General features: G+C 44.8%; 1 protein-coding gene across 6 annotated transcripts in view; it reads left to right on the forward strand.

Moving 5' to 3' along the window:
- Nucleotides 1-20,610, forward strand: part of plxna1b (plexin A1b) — a 178,254-nt gene that overhangs the window by 25,941 nt on the left and 131,703 nt on the right. The gene's annotated exons all lie outside the window — the stretch shown is intronic.

Consider the following 20,610-nt stretch of genomic DNA (forward strand, 5'->3'; position numbering starts at 1 on the left):
TCTGCTTGAACTTCGCTGTACCTGGATGACAAATGAGTACGGATAGTCGTGGATTTCCTGGAGAGCTTTTTCTTTCTGGGAACTGGAGCCACTAACAAGTCACCGTGTTCTCTGGACCCCTGTAATATTTTGTGGTTAAGATCAAACTGAAGTCATTAAAATCGCACGTGTCGTTCAAAACTTCCCTACGGATGTTACCCAAGCGACACGGACTCCACATCGCGCCCTTCTTTTGATTTCTACCGCCTCTTTGTCAGCTTTTTCTTTTGTGCTCCTTTCAAAAGGGTTAAGGAGGGAGAAATGATGCGTAGCCTGCCAAGTCGCTGCTCCATTGTGTCGCAGCCGTGTGCAATTGCGTTGCACGTTAGCCAGATACGCACATCCGCCGCTAGCCTCACCTCTTCAGTGTCAATTTTGAGCGTGTGCGCTTTGCATAGGCGACCTTCCTAAACTAACGGGTTACAGTCCGTTCTCATGCTAGCAGGTCAGCGCACCTTCCCCAAACATCCAACACCACGCAGCAGAAACCTTCCTTTCTCCTCCTGCCTCAGTGGAAACATGTGCTCTCGGACCATAAAACATATTCCCCTCCCTTTCCTTCCTACCGACGCTAGTTAAGAAAACCACACAGCGTCATGTTGTTTCAAACGCCGGTGACTGCTCACGCCTAATTCTTTTGACAGACTTCGGTTGCGGCCATTCTACAACAGCACAAGTCCCGGGGGGGCTTTTAAGTCCGCCATCCTTCACTGACCCCCCGCTGAGGAGAGGCATGCAGAGCAGGAGGTTCTGGGAATAAGTACTCCAGGCCAGACAATGGTGGACTGGTAGCACTGGGTGAGGGGGCGGGAGGGTGGGGGGGGGGATTTTGAGGGGAAAAAAGCAGTTGGAGAAAGATGCCCGATCTATGAGGAGAGCTGAGACAGAGCGGGTCAAAGGTTAGACTGATCCCTTGTTTAAAGGTGGAATTCAACCAAAGAGCTTTTATTGGCAGGGCCCTGAGCGGCCATGGGTGAGTCACCGAATGGTATTGCGGGGGTGGGGCGTTTAGGCTGCTGTTACAATGAGGCACACATTAATGTCCTATAATGATGTCAGCTGTGGCCCGGGTTTCCATACGAAGAGCCATTGGAGGTTCTCCAGGCCCTGCGCCTCCATACGTTCTAATTAAAACCATTCAGCAGTAGTTCGTCGGGGCCGCCAATGTTTCTCAACGCTCATAAATAACATTTGTGCCACCAAGTCTTTTATTTTTATTTTTTTCCTGACGGTATAGCTTTCCGCGGTAGACAAGGTGACTGAGCACGTGACAAAGCAGCCAGCGAGCGCGGCGGTGGTGCATTCCAAATGAAATGGGGTGTGTAAACTCGTGAATAGTGGGATGTGCTGATGCGTAGCGGCGAGGAGGAGTTTCCTCCTTTCTCTCCACTCAGCTTTCCCTCGGGACCGGAGTCCCTCCTTGCATCACCAAGATGTATATTTTCCCCTGGTTTCCATTACACGTTAAGGAATGCGTCGTGGCTCCTTTCTTTCGCCCACTGTGACCTCACTTGGATGCGCCAGTAAGTGTGAGTGCACCGTGACTCCGTCTGACTTCCCACTGACAGATGTTCGCTGCCCAGCTGTAAACGCGCAAGGCTGTTCGCTGGCACGACAAAGCAGCGGTATTGTGTTTTGAACGCACCCCTTTGCCAGTAAGGCACAAGTCATAAAGCTTGTCCTCCCAAAATTAAAAATAGGCAAGTGTCAAAAGCTACGGTTTTCCGGAACGGTGAGCGAAAGACGCTGTTTTCATTATATTCAAGAGGCACACCTCATCCTGCCCTCGGCAATCGGTACTCCCGTCAAAACTTGGCTGCAGTACAGACCCGTTTTGACAAGTAGCCCATCTCCCGGTCCGCCTGGAGGTGCAACAACATAAAAGCCTTGAGCGTTTTTTAGATTTGCGGATGGGCGGGGATGCGGGAAATGCGAACAAAATGACGACGGAGATGGCACGTCGGCCAGGCACAGCTGCGGAAAACAGACAACAGAAGAGCGAGGGAGGGAATTTGGCAGCATCGGCCCACTCGGAGAGTTTGAGCAACAAGCCAATGCTAATGTTGTGATGAGACACACTTGTGTGGAAGGTGGAGTGGGGAAAATAGAAGAATGTGGGAAAAGAGGGATGGCAAAGAAATCAGAAGCTGAGTCAAAGTTGGAACAGACGCTGACACGGCACCGCCGCGCTGGCTTCGCTTCATTTGTTTTATTTGCCGGCCCGCAATTTTATCAAGGCCGGAAATTTGGTTTCACGGAAAATGGAGGAATTACATGTTCTGTTCTTCGGACTCTAGATTGAATTGATTGACACACGACCACAAGAACACGACACCCACTGTGATGCCTGCTACTGGCAGCAAGTTTTCTCCGGTACGAACCGCAGTCACCAACAGTTCCGAAATTCGAAATCTGGCGCAGAATGTTCACGTTTGCTATTGTTTGCCCGTGGCCAATAAGTCTCCGACATAACGCGACTGCCTCGTCTTCTTTGCCAAACGTCATCATCGGTGTGAGGAGTTTGCGCTTTCCCGGATTTCTTGGCCTCCCTTATCAGGGAGCTTGTCGGTCCCCCTCATGCTGTCACTCTGCCGTAGGAGCATATGATGAAAATGTCTGTTTAATCATGCAGAGAGGTCAACCAATCAAAGGGCCCCGGCTGAGTGATTTAAGGGCCTATTCAGAGCACAGCTGGAGCGGTCGGGAAAGGGAGAATGACGTGGCTTGGGTTTTTGATTGCTCTATGGCACAGGTCGCCTCTCATCCACTTAGCACCGGTTTTGTTTCACCAATAGTGCTTTGGGATGGATTGGTATTTCGACAGACAGATGGATGGGCAGAGGGGGGGGGGGGGGGTCGAGAGCAGATAGACACCCAAAGTAGCTAACCAACTGGCTGTTTATCAGACGTGGACACCCAGTGCCGCTCATCTTGTTAACTTGGGCTGGTTTTCTTCGCCACACGTAAACACGTTGGACTCCACCCGCTATCTACGTATGCTCTCTGCAGACGAGACGATTCTTACCTGAATGGTAATGGTGAGATGGTAGAGAATGACAGATGGTTGGGAGGAGCACAGGGGTGGTTGGGACGTACAGAGATTATGATTGTGTTCTGTCTAAAGTCCCTTTCGACTCCCCCAATATCCAGTTGGGGGAGTCTGCCTTAAACACGCGGTGGCTGCAACGTAATGTAACGCAATGCAATAGGGGCTATTTGTCTGTCGTGATTTTCTTCGTTAACCTCCTGGTAATACTAAAATAGTTGGCCGTTAACCTGTAGCCGACTCTCATCTTGAGCAAAATCAACAACTGACCCCCATTCACACCGAAAGCCGTAAGCTGGATTTGTGTTTTCTATCATACACAGTGCGAGAGTCGGATATGTTTCCCGATTGACTACTGATTGTCTCATCGATATATGAAAGTAGCCCAACGGTTGTACTGCAGGAGAGAAGAGTTCGAGATGACGTGCGTTTGGGCAGCTGCAATATTCTGCAGCAGTCGTGAACGCTTTTGTCCTCGCGCGACGGATACGGCCACTGAGTTAGCATGAGTGGAGTACCACTCCAGGAGATAGCTGGCCTCTTGCTCTGTCTCTCTTACTGTCCCACCTACCCACCCCGAATTTCTCTGACCTTGCGTTGGCGTGTGCTGATGAGCGCTGAGTGGATACACTCGTGAGCGGTGTGTGCACACCCGCGTGAGAGCTGGAAAAAAAACCAACCAAAACGTGGGCGCTCCATTTGTTGTGTAAATGCGAGCCGCTAATTGACTGCCAGGCATGCAGGCTCTCCTTCAGTGGCTGAACCCTGCCCTCCGCTGTGTCCCAGGGATCCTGCCAGGGGAATGAATGCCCCCCCTCAACCCCCTTACACACAGACACATTCAAAGCACCCTCCAGTTCTCTGTGTTCCTCTTTTGGAGCACGACTGGCACGGGGCCAGCGCGAGGATGGTGCATGGTGCACTCATCTGTCTGGCTGTTGAACTTCTGTAATGAAAAGCTGCACGGCTTTTACACATCATTACCGACTGCTCTCTGACATTCGTTGATACGCCATTTTATCTCGTAAAAGACAATGGCTTCACTCTTTGCAGTACTGGTTTTATACTGGTCAGAAAGATAGTTTTTTTTTTTTTAAACTCAAGCAGACGGCAAAAACGTTTGTAAACGTTTACGCTTGCTATTATTAGCTGGAAAATGCCAAAGCACGGAATTGAAAGGACCTATAGCAGTTATCCAAATTACACTGTAGTATGTATAAGGCAGGGGTGTCAAATTTATTTCCATCATAGTTGCGGTTTCCCTTCGAGGTCCGTAATGACCGTGAATTTTGCGAAACCGTATGGCTGTTTAACCACCTCCACATATTACATACACAGTGAACAACAAATTGATGGATAGCTAGTTTTGGAATCCGAAGTCAAGAAGAATGGCTTGTTCAAACATTGTTATGATGGAGGACATATGTCAATTGGACATTTTGGTTCAGACTTTAGGAAGCATCATAGAAATTGACATGCTTGATTTCCTTTCGCGACCCACATAAAAGTTGTGGCAGGCCACATCTGGCCCCCGGTCCTTGACTTTGAGACCTCTGATTTAAGGTATACCCTCAGTTGCCAGAACATCTGCTCTGAGCTCCTCAACTATCAGCGCGCGACCAGTCCAGGGTGTTGTTTGTCGTAAATTAGTTGCGACTTGATACAGGAAGGTGAGTCCAATTGTGGCCGCTAGCAAGGCAAATTATGCAAGTCACTCGTAGAGGACATAGTATTTACATTTTTTTTAAGAACGAATTTTTAGAAGGAAATGATTCAAAAAGTGCAATGAAAATTATAGCCGCCTAGAAAAGAAGCACACATGCAGAGGATCAGACTTGCATTGTTCTAACTCTCTCAGGCTCGTCCATTGTTATGCAGAGGTAAACATTTGGGGACACAGAAAAAGAACAGACAAACAAAATGACACCCTCTATTTCGACTGCAAATGCAAAGGAGCAATTGTGTTTTGTATGCATCCGGCATCGCAGTCGACAGCGCCGTTGAAAATGACAGGAAGGTGCATGGCAGAGAGACTCTGTATTGTATTAACGCATAAATCTGCGTGAAGGCTGTCATCCAAATCGCGCCACTGGCCCCCACTTTTTTTTCCTTTTTATATTCAGAAACGGCGATGCGCGGCAGCAATCTGTTCTTTTTTTTTTTTTTTTTTAAACGTGTCCCCAATAAACACATACAAAGTTAAGTTCATTCGACGTCGTCGTATGAACCTCAATTTGAAGGATAGTTGCGGCGATAATAAGACACAGAGTCAAGAGGCAGGGTTTAACATCAAGTGCGCTGCTTTGGTTTTTCAGCGACAACAACAATAGGATTAGCTGGCACGCTAAATACATCGGGCCCAGGCCAAGCCTCTTAAACTGTCACAAGGCACATTTAATACATTTCAATGCAGTCACCCACCTGTGATTTTAATGCGGCTTGCCCTTGGGTGAGAGAAACTGAATAATAAATATTCGGTTTCAGTTGATTTTGGCCAACATTGTCTGACAATCACAACATAATATAAAGGCCCGCATAAAAGAAATAATAGCTTCTCGAAAAAGGGCTTTGGCTGTGAAGCGGAGCTTATAAACGTCACCGCTGTGTTGTCGTTCTCATCAGTTCAGAAACCTTTGTGGGGGAAAAAAAAAGTTCTTGCTGGGACATTGTAAATGGAATACGATGAGCATCATCTGCTAATCTTACAATAACAGTATATTGAATTCTACATCAATCAAACGGTAACTCTCATATAGCCCATAATAGGCAGAGGGCTATCCAATAATTTCCCATTTAAATGCCACCAATTTTCCCGAACAGTAACCATCAGTGCCATATCACTTAAGTCCCTTCAACATAGTGCCTCGTAAACATCACGCTCTTGTACATTTAAAAGAAAATCTTTCTGCTTGGACATTTCTTTGTTTCCTCACTTAGACTGGTACACGTTCACCCCGAAGAAATCGTACACAAAAGCTGTTCATGTTCGCTCGTCTGCGTCGTCTTCTGGAGTTGTGTTCACCCCTCAGATTGTTTTAAAAAAAACATTAAGAAAATCTATTTGTCTCCCATGTGTTTGGTGCGTATATCTTTTATTTATTTTTTTAGTTATTAGTGACTTCAATGACGTTTTGTAGCCCTTTCCTCAAACTTCAGCACAGTGCAGAAACGTATGGCTGGACGAAAGAAATGTCGAGGGTGTGACTTGTCGTCGAGGATATGCATGACTTGATTTATTACTGCAGTGATTGTGTCATTTCCAGCCAAGCTTTAAATTCCTCGCCACTTGTCCCAGGTCGGCAAGTATTGTGCCCAAGTCTGAGGATATATTAGGACGCTGTTCAGTTCTATCTGTATCTTGTGTTTATGTTTCACAGCTCGGGCGCAATGGTCCGGTGAAGCAGTTAATTCCCAACGTTGCCCGACGAGCTTTATTCGCTGCTGCAACAGCGGGCATATATACTGTATACTTGTCAAGCGTTCGACTTCTTTGAAAAATAATTTGCTCTGAAGTATATTTTGGTGACGAGCTCTTCATCTATTGGGCAACATTGAGTGAATGTATTTCCCGTTTTGATCTCCATTCTAATTTCCATGCCTGTATTGATTTGCCAAGAAAGCTTCTCCAATCACATTGACGATGTGCGTTGGGAAGAGAGGAGGTCAGTGAGGATGTCAAATATGGGCGAAGAAAAAAAAGTCACACCGACGCAGGAAGAGCAAATTGCTCTTTCCTGCTGCTGCAGCCAGACGGGCTGCGTTGACTCTGAGTCAGCAAGACTTGAACTGGGGAGTGGGGGTGGGGGGGGGGCTGATCTGTAGCCCCAGGGTTGTCAGTACCATGCACACATAACAGGCATGGTGTCAGACATGTTGCCCTATTCTCCTCAGCCCCGCAGCCCCGGCGCTAACTATAGCTGCTCAGCCAACCTCTCTTAATTAGTAGCTGCTGCTGCCCGCCGGCCCTGCTTCGGCGCCACTGTGGGTAAAGACCCGGCCCCGTGTCTGAGTGTGATGTGAGGCATGTTTACGCTCTGTACCAGTGTCAATGTTGACAGACAATGCCTGATTCAACTTTGATTTGTCCATGCCGGTGATAGTTTTTTTCCCCTCCCTTTTATACTGGAAGCTGGAGTACGTGGGAGAAAGAAAAGGAGATAGTATTGTCATCTGATGCACCGATGCCGACATGCTCCGTCTCTTCTTGCGTTTGTAGGGTTGAACTCATTGAAATGTGAGTGAAATCTATTCTCCTCCACAGGGTTCCCACGGGTTCTTTAAGTTCATAAAAATCCATAAAAAAGTGTTGAATTTTCTTTTTAAATTATGTAAAAATTATGTTCTTCATTGTCCTTAATTTTCAGGAAAAGCTTCTAAAATCAATAAAAATCCTTAAAAATTTAAGTATTATATTTTCAGAATTAAAAATTTTCTTTTTGTACTTTATTTGAGAATGAATTTGTTGTTTCATTTTCCTAATACAGGTCGGAAAAGGAAACTTTGACATACAGTATGTCAAATAAAGGGTTCGCTGATTGCCCCTAAAAATAAAACTGTGCCCTTTTCCTTTGTCAGCAATGATTTGAACACCAACTCAGTGATATGTGACTTTCTGTTCAGCCCGCAAATTGCTGAGCGGGCATTAAATCCACCGTGAAATCCCTGCTGAATGGAGGAAAAAGTCCTTAAAAATGGCTAAATTAGCCCATTAAAGGTCCATAAATAAAAAAGTCCTCAAAAGGTCCATAAATAAAAAGCAAGTGGAAGAGTGGGAACCCTGCTCCAGATTCTGGACTGGGAGCAGCTGTTCCCAGTTTCTGTACACTGGTTGGGGATCTAGTTTTACTTTTATGAAGGCGTGTGTGTGTGTGTGTGTGTGTGTGCGCGTGTTTGGGTGTATGTACTGCGTATGTACCTCAACAACATAATATATAAACATAATATAGACGATTCCATCCACCGCATACGTCATGGGACGTGGTTTTGGTGAGTGATGATTTTGTCCAAGCTGCGCATAAGGTTGGCAGATTTTTTATTTTTTTCCTAGAGGGAACCCTCAAAATTCCAATGCATCTTTGGAATCGCTACCAAGACCATCATCACCGCAGCCACGGCTCTGCCAAACAAAACCGAACTCACTGTGCCATTTGACCACCGCGGCCACTGATTTGCTAATCGTGACTTTGGCACCTTTTGCCGACAGGCTACCACAGCCACGAGACTCTCCTGATCACCGCCATGTTTTAAGCAAATGAGAGCGAGAGAGACACACACGGGGAGTTTGTTGACGAAGCTTATGTCGGGAAACACATCCAGCTGGAGAACAGACGTGATCCGGCGGAAAGAGCAGTGCATGCACACGCGTGTACGCTGGCTGCAATATGGCAACGCAGTGACCCCTATTAGCCATTTCCGTTCACAATGAGGCTTGATTTAGGCCACGTGCAGTCACAATTGCTGGAGGAGACTTTCCAGGATTCTGCATGCATGGCAACTGCTTTAAGAAGGTTTTTGTTTCTCTTTTGGGGTGATGGTTTTAGCATTGTGGTTGCGCTGCATAATCTCTTGATCTCTTTTAGTCTGATTCTCATTTCCTTATCCCCCCCCCACCCCATCCCAAATAAATCTGCTTATAGAGGAGCTTGATTTTCAAGTGCGCCGATAAGGCAAGTTTTTTATCCCTTCTTAAACGTCAAGTTTATACTTGGCTCTTCAAATATGTGAAATTCAAGACGCCGAACTGATTCCGATTTACGAGAATGCCCATCCACAATAGCGATACACGGTCCGTAGGTAAAGATGTATTTCGGGAATGACAACAGTTTACCTTTCAATTTGGCATCTGTTGGCACAGTCTCCTGTTCAGTATTCACGACTCTCCAATCGTGAGGATAGCGAAATGGAATCACGTTCTCGCACGGGCGCACACAGGTTGATTTGCATTTAAGATGCTAATGTTGCCTTTTGGGTGAGCACAAATGTGTCTCGAGTCTGCCGGTGCTTTGTTTCATCCCACTTATTCATTAAGATTTAATAATTGCATCCGAGCGCCTCATGGCAACACCAAGAACCAAAATGTATTCTTTTCTTTTTTTCCCCTAATTGGGAAAAGTCAAAGCATCTAGCAAGCTCATGCAAATTTCTGTTTCATGCAGTTCTTTCACAAAATGGGCTCTCTTCAAATCTGAGCTGGAAGAGATGAACGGCGATGTCGGCCGTTGGTGGTCGGAATGGTGTTCGCCACCGTGGTCCCATTCGGCTGCCCGGGGGGAAGGACCCTTTCCCCCTCTTGACAAATCACATGATGTTTTTAACAAGGCAGATCAAACCACAGAAGCCTTTCTGCAAAACATCAAGGGAAGGGTCACATGACCTGCGGAGGAAAGTGGATTGCACGGCTGCTATGGAGACCGGTTTGAGCATTCAATCCCATTATTAGACGGTGGCTGTGAAATAATGGTCATTTGGATCAATGGCGTTCGAGTTTGGGGTTTGATTTAATATCTGGACAGCTCTTTTTTTTTCTCACGCAAGACATTGGCATATTGTCACCGGTGTGTGGACCCCCCCCCCCCCCCCCGTGTCTATATTTGGTCAATTTCATATTCCACAATTGGTCAGTTCCCTCATGGGTCATTTTAATTTCCAAATGTTAATTACTGTGTTTGAAGCTTGCATAATGACGCAGAAACAAGAGCCCAACACCGTTGTTTTTTTTTTCCATCTACTTGAAAGATTATTGGTCGAAGTTCGTTTGGTTGTCCTGTGTTTCCCTCTCTCCAAGCCCACGCCAACACGAAATAAAATGTGAGGACAATTCAAGCGTCTGGGAGAGGAGTATTTGGACTTCCAATGATTGGATGTTCCAATTAGGCCCTTGCTTTTTGTGCACAGCAATATTCGGTTTGGAGATCACATTTCTTTTATCACCTCAGTCTGCATTATTGTTAGGAGGCTCTGGAGCAAAGTTTCTGTGTTATGCCTTCTGTCATCAGAAATTGAACTGCTTGTGTGCAACTTTAGTTTGTGGTGAACCCAAAAGCCATCGTTAGTGGCTTTTAGCCAGAGTATGTGTGAGCTCGGTGTCATTTCCCTCTTCTTTCTCCTCCCCATGTTTTTCTCTGACATTGCTCTCACTCTCATCTTCCTCAGCTCCCACCACTCTCTCCTTATCTCTCTTGCACCGTGCTCACATTACTCCTACCTACGTGTCTCCCTCTCTTTTTTTTCTTTACGGGTCCGCTCTCAATCCTCCTACACACCGTTGTCCCGTACCAAGTTGTGCGTTTGAGGTTCTCCCGGCGCAACGACAGCGACAAGCTCTTTGGGCGCAGTTTTGTGACACTCTCATTGCCCTGTTTCTCTTCTTTTTTTTTTGTCTTCAATGAAGTGCCACGCCATTTTGATTTGGGTAGGTGCCTGTTTCTGTTGCGTGGTTTTTGTCTTCCAATCCGCCTTCCCCCCCACCTTGTATGTGAATCACAATGGTGATGTTGTTTCTTGTCTTTCTGGACTGACCAGTCGTCCCGCTCCCTTCCTTTTTGGGATTTGCTCCAAGAACAATCCAAAAGTTGCTCTTGCTCTCTTTCGCCTCCTTTTGGCATTTCCCCAACCTCCTCGCACAAATATGCTTTGTGAATTGATGGCGTCCTAATTTGCTCGATCCATTTCGAAAATGACTATTTTCCATGGGCTCATCATCGGCGATTTTTGTGACTGACAAGCGAAGATCCCATCCACATCATGGACAAATGCTCCAAAGGTACTTGTAGCGATCTGAAGTTGAAGTAGTGTCGCGATGTGACAGGCACTCCATTTGCTCCTTGCTGCAGAGGGAAAAGCTAAACATGCACAGACTGTCCTGCGCTTATCTCTATTCATTCCACCCCATTCCGCCTGGCTGGCTATCTGAAAATGTATCGTTGACTCTTCTTATCTTTCCCCCTGTTTTCATTTTCAATTATTTTGCCTTTCGTTTGAATTCTTTTCACTCCTGTCTCCTCTTTTACTACCCCCCCATGGGTTGTCATTGAACATTTATTTGTGTGAGCGAATCCCTGTTCACGACATTGAATATTGTGCGTCTATGTTAAATGTTTTAAGCGGCCCGATGGGCAACGTTAGCGCGAGGACTCAAGCATACACGTCGCAAAGGCCTCACGCGTGTGAACGGATTTTCAGAACGCTTCCTCTCAGAGCGTAGCTTTGACGTTTTACATTTCAAACCGGCGTAATCCACAATTGTATCCAAATGCAGTCACATGGTTTGGAACTGGGTGTGGTGTCGTGGTGCTCACAGGTGACTTTTCACGCCGGTAGTCTGGAAATGACTTCCACTCGGTAACTGTCGGTGTGCATACGAGTGCGAATGGTTGACAGGATCCTAAATTTATCTCTGCCTTTCGCACAGTCAGCTGTGGCAAACTCCAGCTTCCCCATGACCCTGAAAAGGATAAGCAGAAGTAAAATGGAGATACGGTGTGGATGGATTTTTATACTGCACACTTCAGTCCGAAAATATAGCGTCTGCACAAAACAAGGTCCATCAGCCATAGTTTTGATGAAATGAAATATTGCTTGTGAGATTTTTTGTTTTGTCATATGTTATGGTCCCTTTGAAGAAGCTTAAATGAAAACAGACATATCACTTGTGATTGGATATAAGTAGCTATGAGCCAGAGCAAAGTCATCGACGTAATCCTTTGGTGAAATGTGTCGGCCAACTGATAATCGAGGGATACACCGTAAAAGGCATCGCCTTTCAACTTGAGTGTGGTCCCGGGGCAAGTTGACCGTGCAACTGCTACCGATGATTTTCGGCTCAAGTCTCGCACTTTGAAAACATTCCGTCTGAAACGGAGAGGTGATAATTTATAGCGTCATTAAAATATCAGGATACAAGTTAAAAAAAAAAAAAGCCTGTCTCCTTGAAACGGCCCTTCTATTGCCCTCATTGCCAATGATCTCACTTAAAAAAAAAAGTTTACCCTAACAAGCGGGATTACCAAATTATGTGTTTTGCTTTTCTTTCCCAAGAAGCTCAAATCACACGGTGTTATTTTTACATAGTTCTGTTACTATTGGAACAATTACAATAGATCCTTCTCATAGTCACTGCTTTATTTATGTTTGCTGAGTATCTAAATTTACAATGTCATTTTCACAAACTGAACCGGTCATCACACATTTTTCCTCCCTGGAGCACCTCCCCAACCAGCTGGGGAAGCTCCATCCCACAGCATTGTTGGAGGTATGAATAGCTTTGAGAAAAGAAACGGTTTGTGGCTGACCTTAATTGTAGCGAGCATTCTTCGGTGTTGATTTAAGTAATCAGGTGCCATGGTGGGAAAGAAGAAGCCATTCACACTACAGGGGTGTGTTTGCATGCAGCTTCCGCACCGGGCCTATTCCTTTTCCCTGAACACAACCAACTACTAAGAGGTTTGACTTGAATGGTAAAAAAACGACGCTTGACATTCCAATCGCAGTTTATTGAGATTTTGAGCACCACAAAAAAGTTTTGTCATCTGTACCGGTTCAGTTGGTTGTATGAGCTGGACTTTTGTCTGTGCGACTACTGTATGAATCATATCAGGCTGGGTTCGGCCTTGACCTACATTTCACTCACCTTCTTCACACACTGACACAGACACACACATTCCACACAGACAGAGGGTTTTTGACACGGAGAGAAAGACCCAGTCGGGAGATTAAAGCGTAAACCACTAATCTGACGGTGCGTGTATCGTTTTGTGTGGCGACTAAACACGGGCCGGATTTATATGTGTGTGTGTGTATGTGTAGAATCGGCACAAGTGGTCGCTGAAACAAATTCCACACCCTTTTTTTCTTCTCATGCTGCGTTGCAATAGGTGGGAACAGTTTTTTACTGACATAATTAGGACCTTTCTGTTTTTATGAATTCCTTCTAGCATAATAGAATTAAAAAAAATGTGATGGGGAAAAAACAAATGTTTATTTGCATATGTTATGAGCTCAATTTTTTGGAGTTGGCCCAATCGCTGCTCACCTGTTTTCTGAAACTGAGGCATGATTCATTGTGAGCTGAACCCTGAAAAACCGGGATGTCATTTTCAGTCAACTGCAAGTGGCAAAATGGCCGCCCCCTGAAATGTACGAAAACAGGGTGGATTTTTCTGTTTAATTTTTATTCCATGAACACAATATTAATCAGAATGCTGTGTCTAGACTAGTAGAGCCACATGGAACTTATTATAGTAAAGAAAATTTGGCGGTTGACCCTCCCTTAAGCAAAATGAGAGTGAGGAACCTTCACTGGTCTCACAACTCGATTCGATTAAGATTATCATGTCAATGAAGTAATACTTGGTCCTTTATTGCGGGGGTTTTTTCATCAATAAATACAATAAGTCAGGTATACTGTAAGCTTCCTTTTTATCTCAAAGTGAAAATTTGACCGTGACATTAAATCATAAGTGAAATAATTTGTCTAGGCCTAGCCCGTTTGTAGTGTCAACCATTTTCAAAGCTGTGGTTTCTTCATAAAGCGAAGATATTAATAATCCTGTCAAGTGGCTAGGCCATGGAATCTTGTGCCATGGCTCGAGCATTTTCCGTAAGTGGATGGAATACGGTTGTGAATCCTTCACTATAAAGACTCCCATAACCCGAGTTGTTCGTGTCCTGACATACCGGTATTTAATTTTTGTGTGACAGGTTTTACACACTGTGTCAGTTTGTCCTAATTCTTGCTTTCCGGTCTGTTCATAAAATCCAAAATGCGTTGAAAAATCTGCTTTTTTAAAAAGTCTGGAGCGCTCTTAACTTTCAGCTGGCCGTTTCGCTCGTGTCATTTTATCCTGTCATTTATGTGACGAATGTTTTCAGTTGGATGATACCAAGACCTATAAACCTCCGGACGAGACTCTTGACAACAGGTATAGACGGACGGACCACAAGACTTTCTCAACAAGTCATGATGTTGTAATCGATTATTGTCTGTTACAGCACAGATGCAAAATTGCTCATGTCCGCATGCTACCGCGTTGACGATGGGATTCATTTCAGCACCCCTAATGCTAACTCATCGTTCCATGGAATGACCCTTGAGCCGCTCTGCTAGGACACACTACGTCATGGTACTTTTCAAAATAGTTTACGATGGGCTCGAGCCCAACCGCTGGTTGTTTAATTGTCCGAAGATTTCTGTCCATTTCATGTACATTTAAGGTAATATCGTGTTTTGTTTAGGTTTCTTAAGGACTGCGAGTCTTAGTAGGAGGAGAAATGCGCAGGAATGTGTGTGGCACGACTGAAAGAGGATATATGAGGAGAAGAGAATTCAATGAAGTGAGGTCCGGAGGGGATAGAAGTCCATATGAAGATGGAGATGAAAACAGCCTGTCTGCTTGCCATGTGTTGTTCTAACCGCAACAGCTCTATGCCTTGGAGATACTGAACTCTGTGTTCACCAGCCAAATCAGGCATTGGCCTATCCAAACAAGCAGCTAAGAAACACCAGGATGCATGAATTGTATTGGATTCTATGTGAAATATATAAACGCTTGACACACACACGCACACGCACATACACACTTATCACAGATTATCTTTCACATCTTGTCTTACTCGGTGGATATGTTGGAGGTGATGAATTCCACATCGAGGTGTGCCCACAACACATTCCCTCTGCATTCCTGTTAGGGGCTGACTTAGGGTCAGCGGTCGTATTAACAGAGGCAACATGAGTGTGTTAAATGTGCGTGCGTGGCCGTCTTTGTCCGACACCTGGCACGGGCTGGTGGCAAGGACAACGGTGTGCTGTTCGGACACACATCTATCTGCCTGCTGTCATTATATGCACAGTTGCCTGTGCTGGCGGTTAATCAGCATTTCAATGTCTACATGACAATGTGCTGAAACGGAAATGTTTGTTTTTCAGGGAATGAGAGCAAGAGGAATTGATATAATGTAGTGCCCACAGTCAAACTGTTCTTTGGATTACAGCTGTCACTTGTCACACGCACACAACAAGAAGCAACTGTCCACATACTTTTTGCTACTTTAGCCACGGCGCGTGTACGTCGCCGCGAAACGCAGAGTGGCGATAGGATAACGTAGCACAGTCTAGATCAGGGGTGGGCAAACTTTTTGGCTCGGGGGCCGCATTGACTTTTAACTATGGTACATTAAAAAAAAAAAAAGCATTTGTTGACAGTCCAAATCAATCAAACATCAACAGAACAAAAGCATGAAAGTACTGTATTAATATACTTTTTTAAATGACAACAGTGTTGTTGATGCCCTCTTTTAGCCTGTGCATTGCTGCAGATGGGTTGTGATCAGACCAGTAGAAGTAGAGCGATACAGAGGTGCTAGGTGGTCGAAAAGATCCCCCCCCCTGCCCCCCCCCCCCGTGTTCTGCAACTTCAAATCAATGCGCCACCTGGCGGTGAAATGCCTGTCAATACAAGTCCAATTGAAATGAATGCAATCATTCACATCGAACCTTAATTGTGGACCAACCTTCGGCGGGCCGGATTAAAAAGACCAAGGGGCCGGATTCGGCCCACGGGCCGTAGTTTGCCTAGCTCTGGTCTAGATCCTAAAAAAAATAAAAATAAAGACATAAAAGCACAAGTCTGTCGTGTAAACTCTTTTTTTTAGTTGTCACCGGACCTGCTATTGATTTCTTTGTTAATGTGGTCGTGACAGATTTTCTGATCATTGCGCCACGTTTGCATTTTGGAATTTTTGGAGACCGCTTGCCCAAAAAGTCAAGTTTTTGTGTCGGGATGTATGCTGGCACAGTATACCCCAAGATTTACCTGGCAGTCTTCTCCCCTCCCACTAAGAGACAGGAAATGATACATGCTAGCATAAAAGTACAATACAGCTGGTTTTATACCTCAAGCTTTTTTTTTTCTTCATAGATTTAGTTTTCTTAAACTCTACTCTCCACTTATTCTGTTTAATACCAGTGATATAATTTATTTTTACTGGCCTATTTCTACGACTACAGCGCACAGCTAGCCAGCCAGCTATGCTTACACGCCGAAACGACATCTTCAATTTACAAAAACCGCTCTGATTCATTTTAATTCAAAAGTGTTTTTTTGTGATATTCAGGCTACGATAAAATAGAAACACTATCCTTTTGCGGTTGTTAATACACATGATGCAGTTGTTCATCTCGGATCAAAAATGGGGAAAAAAATTGCACAATGACAGATGGGCCAGGATGATTTTTGGTTTTTTTTTTTGTGTATTCTAGTGATCCCTTGCAATTATGTTGACATTGTCTGATAATCCCGCGCGGTCGGAGTGCTGGCTTTGTCGCTGTTTTCAGATATTAGTTTATTGCACGCGTACTGTTTTTCGAATCCCAGCCTGCTGCGAGTCCTCTTTCTCTGAAACTGACTTCTCTTATAGGCCGTATGTTGTGCTGATCCATACTGCACAAACGTAAGTTTGTCAATGGTAGGGTAGGGTTTGAATAAAACAACCCATTTCTTAACAACTCATGTTCAGTTTTTGTTTTTTCTTATGCAATTGTTTGTCTGTCGAGGGATTGCTCTCCCTCTGTCATCCACCCATCAGTGTTTTGGGGGATGGTAATCCATTCCTTCCATATGCAGATCGTGACTGCAAGATTAGGCAGACCCTCAGAGAGGATTATGGCTCAGGACTTGGCCCCCCTACCATTTTACCTCCTCTCTTACCATGACGCCCCCAACCCCCATCACCCCACCTCCATCCCTGCTCCCTGCAGTCTTCTCTTCCTGTTCTATCCTCAAGTCGTCTCCTCTCCCGGGTAAATCTTCAGTCTCTGGAGTGTGTTGGTTGCTAAGTGAAGAGGTGGGGAGCAGATTAAAATAGAGAACCGTATAGGGGTTTTTTTTGGATCCATATATGCGTTTAACATGCACTTGTTCCTGAACGGATACAGACACATGCATAGATATGCACACTCGCAAACACACAAACAGGCAATTTGCTGGGGGTATGCAAGGGTTGGAGTGTGTCCAATGCGTGTCTTTTAAATCATATTTCTTTGCAGTCGGCTTTCCAAATATGCTATGGGAGGGATGCATAATTTGCGCGAGATTATATGTGTGTGTTTAGAATTTGCATTCATTTTTTTGAGAGCCTTTTTTTTTTAATAACAGTGCAAAGTTGTGGACCAATACTTTCACAGTGAAATGCTGTTTTCTATTTTAGTGCATGTAGCCACATTTAGATTGAGAGGTTTCGGTTTGTTTGTCGTAATGAATTTATTGTCATTCATGCACAATGTGGTCCATTTTTTTCTTAAGATTGGATACTGCGGTGCAATCAAATTTCGAAACGGAGTATGGAGAAGAAAACGTTTGAGAACCCCTGACTTAGACCTGTTTCTGGGTCATACGGCTCCGATTTTCATCACCTAGTCTACTTCCTGAATCTTTGGCACTTAATGTTCTCCTATACGAGATGTGATCCACATGCTGTGATGCAGTGCAGAGGGCAGAGAATTTGTCTGAGCGCCCTTCCGCTTCCTTCCTCGTCATCCCTCCAGCGCAACCTTCTCCTCCTCCTTCCCCCCAGTTGTGAATGCTGTAATTGATATGCCACTGGCAATAAATCAACACTGCGCCAGGGTGAGCAACAACCATTATCTGAGTGGACAGGTTTGAGGAAACGGGAAAGAGGGAGCGATGACCCCGGCTCTACTCACAAGAGGCTCGGGAGCCTCATCACTTGACCTAAAACACTACCATCGCCCTTTTGTGGGATTTCCACGACTGTCAAGCCAAACAAAATTATCTAAGGTCAAGGCAATGACCCTTCAAGCTTTTCCCGTTTTTTACCTCACCTCATTTCACACCCCCTTATTATTATTCCCAGTCGGTAGTGACGTATCGAGATTCTCTGTGCCTGCAAAGGGCATCCTGATCTCGAATCCAATCAGCTTGACCCCTTACCGCCAGTTCACTGTCATGCTTTTTCTCTGATGTGATAACATCCTCAGTTCCTTTGACACGGCGGCTGTTCATTCCAAAGTTGCACTCCTACCTTGAAATGATTGACGTGTTATTCCCCGGATGGTGCCAGATGTGGCTCGCAGTCTCCCCTGCTGCACCTTTCACGCTCTTTCTCGTTAAGTCAGGAGTTGACCGAAACCAGTCATAACAAAAATGTCGTATTTATTTCTTTTAATTTGGTCTCCGCGTTCACTCATTCTTCGCTATGCTTCGAGCCTTTTAAAATGATGTGGCAGCTGTCCTTTTTACGCCACAACGTTAGAAATTTGCCATCTGCAGGATGACTGGAAAGACCTTTCATGTAGCTCGTTCGGTGGTTTATGTCCAAGAGGAGACAATGTGGGCCAGGGCATTGATTATTTGGTAACTCCATTGAGAACCTTTCTTTCTTCAAGCGTTATGTTCAAGTGCCTCATCCTTGGTCTCGAACTCAAGTGCATGTGGAGCGCTAATTTAAATGCAGGAGTTGCCTTTTGTTTGGCTCCTGCTAGCCCTCACTAATAAATCACCCACTCTTTTTATTTATTTATTTATTTATTTTTTGCACGCTTCCCCTTTGGCGATTTCTAGTTTTTCTTTTCTTTCGAAAATATTATTTTTTGATCTATTGATATGTTATCATGGTTGATCCTGTTTTTGTTTGCTTTTAGCTAGAATATATCACTGTCAGTGATGTCTTTTTCTTACTGGGCGGGAAGCTCTAGTCTTTTTAGTGGTCTACTATACATTTGTCGCCATGCGAAAATTGAATTTTTGAATCTGGCTAACTTTCAGCTCAGCACTGGTTTGCTATTCCAATGTTTTTCAACCCATGTGCCGCGAGACATTGTCAGGTATGCCGCGGGTATGCCTGTGCGGTCTTTCGCCCAGAAAGTAATCATGTAGTACCCTCCCATACCGCTAGGGAGCAGCAACAGCTAGCCAATTGCCTTGTGTTTCGACAAGAGACAAGTGAATTTGTGACGCATGAATGCAGGACGACGGTGAAACAATAAATATGAAAGATGATAAAGTACAGTTTTCTTTGTGTTCATTTGATTCCAACTCAAGCTGTTATAACGTCATTCTTCAATGTTAAAAACGGTTATAATAACAATATAACACGTTAATTGTTAAAATAAGCGGGGCGGGGGAGGTTCACAATTTCAGCTAGTGGTGTGCCGCGAGATATTTTTCAATGAAAGAAATGTACCTTGGCTCAAAAAAGTTTGAAAAACGCTGTGCTATTCTATGAACAGGATCGATACTTCTCGTGTCCCCAACCCATACTCCACTTTTTTAACACATTACTTGCAAGGAATGCTAGCTAAATGGATGTGTAGCCCAGTGAATCCTGTCGAGACGTATTATTTTAAATACAGTACTACGTTTCTAAAACGTATTTATATGCATCATCTGTTTTCGGTGACGGCCGTTGTAGGAGCCTATCCATCCAGTTCCGCTGCATTAAGTACGAATCGATGCCACGCCAGCTGTGAGGAAATTCAACCAGGTGGACCGCGTAGCCATTATTAGCCGTTTAGTTTGACAGCCCGTCATTTTGGACCATATTGGTCCAAGTGAAATCCTCTTTATTTCATGACATGGGTCCATTCGTATTCTGCTTCTGTGCTCCTACAGTCATCAAACCTGTTTCAGATGAAGTACACGCGTAGATGTCTTTACTCATTTTCAATGCACTACGCGCTATTGTCTTGATAATGAGTACATTTCCCGAAGCTTGTAAAGGCCAGGTGGTATGCTCTTCCCACTCATTCCCTCGCTGCATAGGATAAGAAACGTCGATTTTGAAATCACATATTTATTCCTCTGAGCTTGGTTAGCTGACAACCTGACCTTTTCCTTGATTGATTGATAGATGGGACGGCCTTGCTCTCGAGTGTGCCACCACCCTTGGAGCAGGAGGCACAAACCCGGGACTCCATTTGATTATCCCCTATGTCATGGCTTCTGCCTTCCCCTTCATCTTACCTTCCTGGGGTCCATAATGACTCTCATCTTTTCCGATTTGAAGTGGTCATAAAACAGTGTTTGTGTAGACACTTTGATTGTCAAGGTTGAAATTGAAGCATGGCTTCCCTGGGACTGTGGTGTTCAGTTTAGCATAATCAGCATTTACAGGGTAGCTCTGCAGCATTGGTCTGTCAAAGTAGCAGAGCACACGCGGCGCCGACCCTAAATATTATAGTTTCAAGGTGTCTGTTGCTATTTCTAATGCTGCACCAGTTCGGAGAGCTGAGAACTGGCTCTTCACTATACTGTGTTATGTCAGGGTAAATGCGTAAGAAATAGGAAAGACCTCTGTCTAGGTTCACGCGTACAAGGTCCGCTCCAAAAGCAATCCATACATAGGCTATGCGTACGGAAGATTTAGAAACTCATCTATTACTTGATTTGTTTCAAGTCATCTAGAAGACTCGATCGCGATGCCAACATTCAATAATTGTCCCCATTCATTCCGTGACAGGGGACGTGGCTATGAATTGTTTTCCGATGTAACAACGCACACGGGCACGTGAT

This window comes from Hippocampus guttulatus, chromosome 8, assembly GCF_054856545.1.
Source record: "Hippocampus guttulatus isolate MCC_2025c chromosome 8, RoL_Hgut_1.0, whole genome shotgun sequence".
Lineage (NCBI taxonomy): Eukaryota > Metazoa > Chordata > Actinopteri > Syngnathiformes > Syngnathidae > Hippocampus > Hippocampus guttulatus.